Source organism: Gossypium hirsutum, chromosome A09 (assembly GCF_007990345.1).
Source record: "Gossypium hirsutum isolate 1008001.06 chromosome A09, Gossypium_hirsutum_v2.1, whole genome shotgun sequence".
NCBI lineage: Eukaryota > Viridiplantae > Streptophyta > Magnoliopsida > Malvales > Malvaceae > Gossypium > Gossypium hirsutum.
The window spans coordinates 12,377,461-12,383,814 of NC_053432.1; positions in this window are offsets into that span (position 1 = coordinate 12,377,461).

Consider the following 6,354-nt stretch of genomic DNA (forward strand, 5'->3'; position numbering starts at 1 on the left):
ATCTGCTACTAGGCAACATTCTTTTTTTTTTAGCAAAAAAACGACCACAAAGGGTCAAAACACTATATTACGTAACATCAGTAATTACATCATTGTGGATTTCAATAGGATAATCCATCTCAAAAAACCACGTCATTTTCTCTCCACACATTTTAGTACATATAAAATCTGCTACTTTATTACCGGCCTTAGCAGTCCAAATTAAATCGGCAAAATTGAAGCTTTCGAAAGAGGCAGTGCAATTTTTGATGCGCGCGCCAAGAACAGTGATATCCGTACCAATATTCCTAAATTTGTTGACCAAAGCCGCATTATCCGTTTCAAAAATCACATCTCCCTTAATATTCAGCTTGGTTGCCAGCAGGATGCTCTTTTCGAACGCCACACATTCAGCTTCAAGCACCGACAATCGTGTTTCAATAAAGCCCCCTCCACCGCCCAACACAAAACCATCATCATCCCTCACAATCGCCCCGTACCCCACACAGTTTATCCCCACAGTAGCGTCGAAGTTGACTTTAACAAATCCCTTCAGAAGTTTTTTCCATTTCTTAGCCTCAATATTAGACGATAATAGTGGCTCCTTTAACAGGTTACAAATGCGGAAGTCTTCACTTAAAGCTCTATCCCTCTCCCAAATGACCGTAGCCTCCTCTTCTTTTCCCCTGAAAATGAAATTATTTCTATTGTTCCAGCAATTCCATAGTAAAACCATTAGGTCTGCCATAGCTTTCTCGTCGAGAACCCTCAACATATCCTCAAACCAATCAATACAGTGGTCGTACTTCTTCGAGACCATTCTCTCGGACCACCCTGCCAACGAAAGGACCTCACATGATGTTGGGCAATCCTTCAGCGCATGAAGAAGAGTTTCGGCTTCAGCTCCGCACCTTTGGCACCCTTTAGCAAATCCATTTCTAATAGAGGCAATTTTGACATTTGTCGGGAGAATCTCGTGCCCCACATGCCAGGAGAAAACCCGGATTTTCGGCAAAGTATCAAGTTTCCAGAGAGCTTTCCAAACAAGTCTGTGAGGTCCGTACCCCATTTCTTTCAAGAGTAGCCATGAGTAAGCTGACTTCGTAGTGAAACACCCATGCGGGTTGTGAAACCAAATCAACTTATCTCCCTGTTCCTTATCTCCGATAGGCACGTTGCAAATCTTATCACCCTAATCTTGCCCATACACCTTGTAAACTTTCTCCACATTCCAACTCTTCCCATCCGTAAGCCATAGGTCTTTCACACTCATTTCATTTGGGTTGAGACATTCCTCTCTAATAGCATCCCCATTGAGACCCTCCGTTCCCCAGTTATCAGTCTGGATATTGATTATATCGCCATTTCCAACCTGCCACCCAAAGCCGTCTTTGAGAGCTTCCGCCGCTGTCGCAATGCTTGACCAGGTAAAAGACGCTTTGTCCACTTTTTTGGCTTTAAAAATATTACCATCGGGAAAATATTTCGAAGACAACACTTTAAAACATAAAGAATCTTTATTGTTTATAAGCCTCCATACTTGACGCCCCAAAAGAGCCAAATTGAACAATCTAACATCTCTGATTCCAAGCCCTCCCATGCCCTTCGGTTTACACAAGGTCTTCCAAGGTAGCATTGCCCAAAATCTGCCTTTATCTTTTCCAACCCACCACATTTTGCTTAGTTTAGCTTGGATATCCTCGATCACTCTTTTGGGGGCTAAGAAAATCGACAGCGCATATGTTGGTATAGATTGAAGGACGGCTTTAATGAACACTTCTTTACCACCAAAGGAGAGCAGCCTCTTTGTCCAACTGGTGATCCTGCAAGATAATATGTTATTAATAACATTAAAAGCCTTTTTTTTCTTCTTACCTATCGGGATGGGGAGACCAAGGTAGCTGTTTAAATTTTCCACCACCGTCATGCCCAACAGATCACTAAAATTATTTCTAACAACCCTAGGAGTGTTAGGACTAAAGAGAATCATTAATTTTTCACAATTGATCTCTTGTCCAGAAATGTTAGAAAAAGATTTAAACAAATGGACCAACATTTCAACATCACTCTTTTTATTTCTCACGAAGAGAAGCGCGTCGTCCATAAAGAATAAATGATTTATCCTCGAACCATTTATACTGGCCCGAATGCCACTTAAAAAATTATTATCCTGAGCTTGGATCAGCATTCTCGAGAACGCTTCTATGCAAAACAAAAACAAATAGGGAGAAAGGGGGTCTCCTTGACGAAGACCCCTCTCGGGAATAATAATGTCGGATAAAATATTATTGCATTTAACCATATATTTAACCGAACGAACGCATTTCATAATATTTTCGATCCACTTCATGTCAAATCCCATTTTTTTCATAATTGTTTCGATGAAATCCCACTCCACGCGGTCATACGCTTTGCTCATGTCGAGCTTAACCACGAACCCTTTCTTAGGTCCATTTTTAGAGCTTTGAAGATAGTGAAGGAGCTCGTGTGCAATCAGAATATTGTCGTGAATCATCCTTCCCCGCACGAAAGCGCTTTGATTTTGGCTGATACAGCTAGGCAGAACAATTTTTAACCGATTGGCATAGACCTTTGCGACAATCTTATAAACAAACCTGCATAAACTTATAGGGCGAAAATTAGTCAACTCACAAGGGTCTCTAATTTTAGGAATTAAAATGATCACAGTCTCATTAAGGTTAGAAACATTTTTGTTCCCATTAAGGACATCCAGACAGAAATTAATGGTATCGCGTCCCACGATCTCCCAATGCTGTTTGAAGAAATTTCCCGAGAGACCGTCAATGCCAGGAGCTTTATTCGGATTCATCTGCTTGATGGCCTGAAGGACCTCATGCTCCGTATAGTCCCTCGTAAGCCACTCATTTGTCTCCTTGGTCACACATTCTTGAATATAGCCCACCTCTTGTAAACCAACCCTTTGACCGTTAGACCTAAACAAGCCCAAAAAATAGTTTTTCGCCACCTGACTTATTTCCTTGCTGCTTGTCATCCAGTTACCATCCATATCTTTAAGCTTCTCAATAAAGTTCTTCTTTAGCCCTCCAGTAGCTTTTGAATGGAAATATCTAGTGTTTCGATCACCCTCCCTAAGCCATTTTGATTGTGACCTTTGTGCCCAGTAACTTTCTTCCCTAGCATAGAGAAAATCAAGCCTTTTACGAGATTCTTTTAAAATTTTCACACTGTTCCCTCTGCTTTTAGAATCAATAATCCGGTCAATATTTTACTCCAGACTTCGAATTTCACTCTTCATTTTACCATATTTCTTGCGTTGCCAATAGCCAAGCTCCGACCTAACCCTTTCGATCTTTTCCCCATAATCTATATCATCCCTGTTCCACGCGCTACCGATTATCTTTTTTGCTTCCCTGTCACCAGCCCAACACACATGAAATTTGAAGCTCAGCCTAGGGTCATTAGGGTGATCTTTGGGTCGACGTCCCCATAAATCCAGGAGAATTGCATCATGATCGGACTGGGATTGCCTCACCATTTTAGTACCTATAAAGGGGAAGTTTTCAACCAAGGACACCGAGCTAAGGAATCTATCAATCCTTTCCTTAACCAAACCGCCCCCACTCCTATTATTAACCCAAGTAAACCATCCACTGTCGGGTTTGATATCCACTAACGCCAAGTCGTCCATGACAGCTTTAAATTCATTCATTTGCGCCCTCACCCCCTACGGCCACCCTTTTTCTCAGCGTCATTCAGAATTGAGTTAAAATCCCCCCTACAACCCAATCTTCCCTAACCAAATCCCCAACACGACGTAAAATATCCCAAGAGCTGTTTCTAAAGCTCGGATTAGCATGCCCATAGAAACCCGTAACTCTCATATTCTTGTTGTTCTCCAAATTAACAATGGAGTCAATGTGGTGTTTGGAGAAGCTCTGAATGGAAACCTTTGTCCCTTCCTTCCACATCAGTGCAAGACCCCCACTCCGACCCTCAGAATTCACAGTTAAGCCATTTTGCAACCTGCATTTATTTTGAACCCTTCGAAAGTCATTCCCATTCATTTTTGTTTCGCTAAGGAAAATAATATCAGGGTTATGTGCCCCGATTAATTACTTGAGCTCCCTAATTTTCGCGGGGTTTCCCATTCCACGACAATTCCAACACATGAACTTCATTTGGAAAACACACCGCCCACAGAACAAATCCTTTCAGATGCTCAACTCGCCGTTGTAGTGCTTAAATCTTTTTCCTTCTTGACTCCCGCAAATCATCAAAGCAGACTGCAATATATGGGGAGAACACGAAACCGCGTCAACGGGAATCGGACCAATTTCCAGAGCCAGAATTCATGCATGAGATGTGCAAGAACCATGCAACAGAAACAGGGACACCACCAAGAAGGAAGCCCTAATGAACGCACAAAGCCTCACCAACCAAGAAACCGCCACCGAACAGACCAAGAAAACCCAAAGAAATCCAATCAGAAAAGAAAAGGAGAGAAACGCAACAAAGAAAAAAATCACAAATCCAGAAACTAAACACGTAAACGCTGCATGAAAAAAACACTTAGAATGAAAAAAGAAGACGACCTGCTTGCATGCAGGAACAGCAAAAAACACGTAGAAAAATCAACCAAAAATAAAAGAACGCATCCCCCGTGGGACCCAGAGAGAAGAAAAGCCAAAGATTGCACAAAAATTAAAATCAAGAACGTACAGAAACAAATAAAAAAATACAAATAAACTAGATAAAAGTAATTAGAAAGAATTCACCGTGAGACATGAGTCCAAAATCGCTGCAAGAAACGTCGTGTTCGACCTGAGGCACCGTCAGACACTGTCGCATCACAAACAACACCACCGTGCGACAACCGAAACGAAACAAACGCAGTGGAAAAGCACAAATAATCCTCACCAAGCAGAAACGAAAACACACTCAAAACCCACCCAAACTGCCAAAATATTCAAACGAATAAGGCAGACACACAACGAAAAAAAAACCAAGAAGCAGAATCGCCCAAATCTTGGAGAAAAATCAAAAACACGCTACACTTTTTTGCTACCAGGCGCTGCTACCAGGCGACGCTACTAGGCAACATTTGTATGTCTGAAACGGGGACACTTTTCTTTAGCCCGCACATCCGAGGCACCAGGGTGAGGCACCCGCACATCCAACTTCCTAGGTTACCTACGGTGTCCGAGGCTCCCGCACATCCAAGCACCAAGGTGCCAATGCTGCTCGAGGCTCCCGTACATCCGAGCCACCAAGGTGCCGATGGTGCTCGAGGCTCCCGTACGACCAAGGGCCAAGGTTGCTGATGGTGCCCGAGGCTCCCGCACATCCAAGCACCAAGGTACTGATGGTGTCCGAGGCTCTCGCACGACCAAGGGCCTAGGTTGCCGATGATGCCCAAGGCTCTCGCACGACCAATGGCCTAGGTTGCCGATGGTGCTCGAGGCTCTCGCACGACCAATGGCCTAGGTTACCGATGGCGCCGAGGCTCTCACACATCCAAGCACCAAGGTGCCGATGGTCCCCGACGCTCCCGCACATCCAAGCACCAAGGTCCTGATGGTGCCCGAGGCTCCCGCACAACCAATGGCCTAGTTTGCTGATAGTGTCCGAGGCTCCCGCACATCAGAGGCACCAAGGTGCCGATGTTGCGCGAGGCTCCTACACATCCGAGGCACCAAGTTGTTAATGCTGCTCGAGGCTCCCGCACATCCGAGCACCAAGGTGCCGATATTCCTTGAAGCTCTCGCACCACCGATGTCCTAGGCTACTGATGGCGTCTAAGGCTCCAGCACGTCCAAGCAGTAATATGCTGATGCTCCCGCACCATTGACGTCCTAGGTTACCAAGGGTGCCTGATGCTCCGGAACGACCAAGGGCCCAAGGTGCCGGAGGCTCTTGTTCCAAAAGGGGAGAGACCGGGATGATTTAAAAGGGGAGGGACCTGGGGAAGGGATCGAGATGACTTGTAGCATCATTTTCTATATTTCGGGATGGCTCACCGGAGTACTGCCGGGATGGCTCGTCGAAGCACCGCCGGAATAGATCGCCGGAGCACCGCTGAGAACCTAATCGGCGTTGGGAGGGCACCGACGTCTGGGCATGAAATGGGCATGGGTAGTGCCCTAGACAACCCCTGTTCACCTCAATATCACCTCCCCCCTGAAGAGCTAAAAAAACTTGGTCAATGTGCTAGCAGGCGACATTCATGTGTCTGAAACAGGGACACTTTATGGTGTCGGCACTTCTGCACCAATGGGGGCCCAAAATTAGCTTTGGTGCTCGACCCTCCCGCACATCCGATGCACCAAGGTGCCGATGCTGCCCGATGCTCTGACACATCAAAGGGGCCGGTTGTGCCAGATAGCCCCACACCAC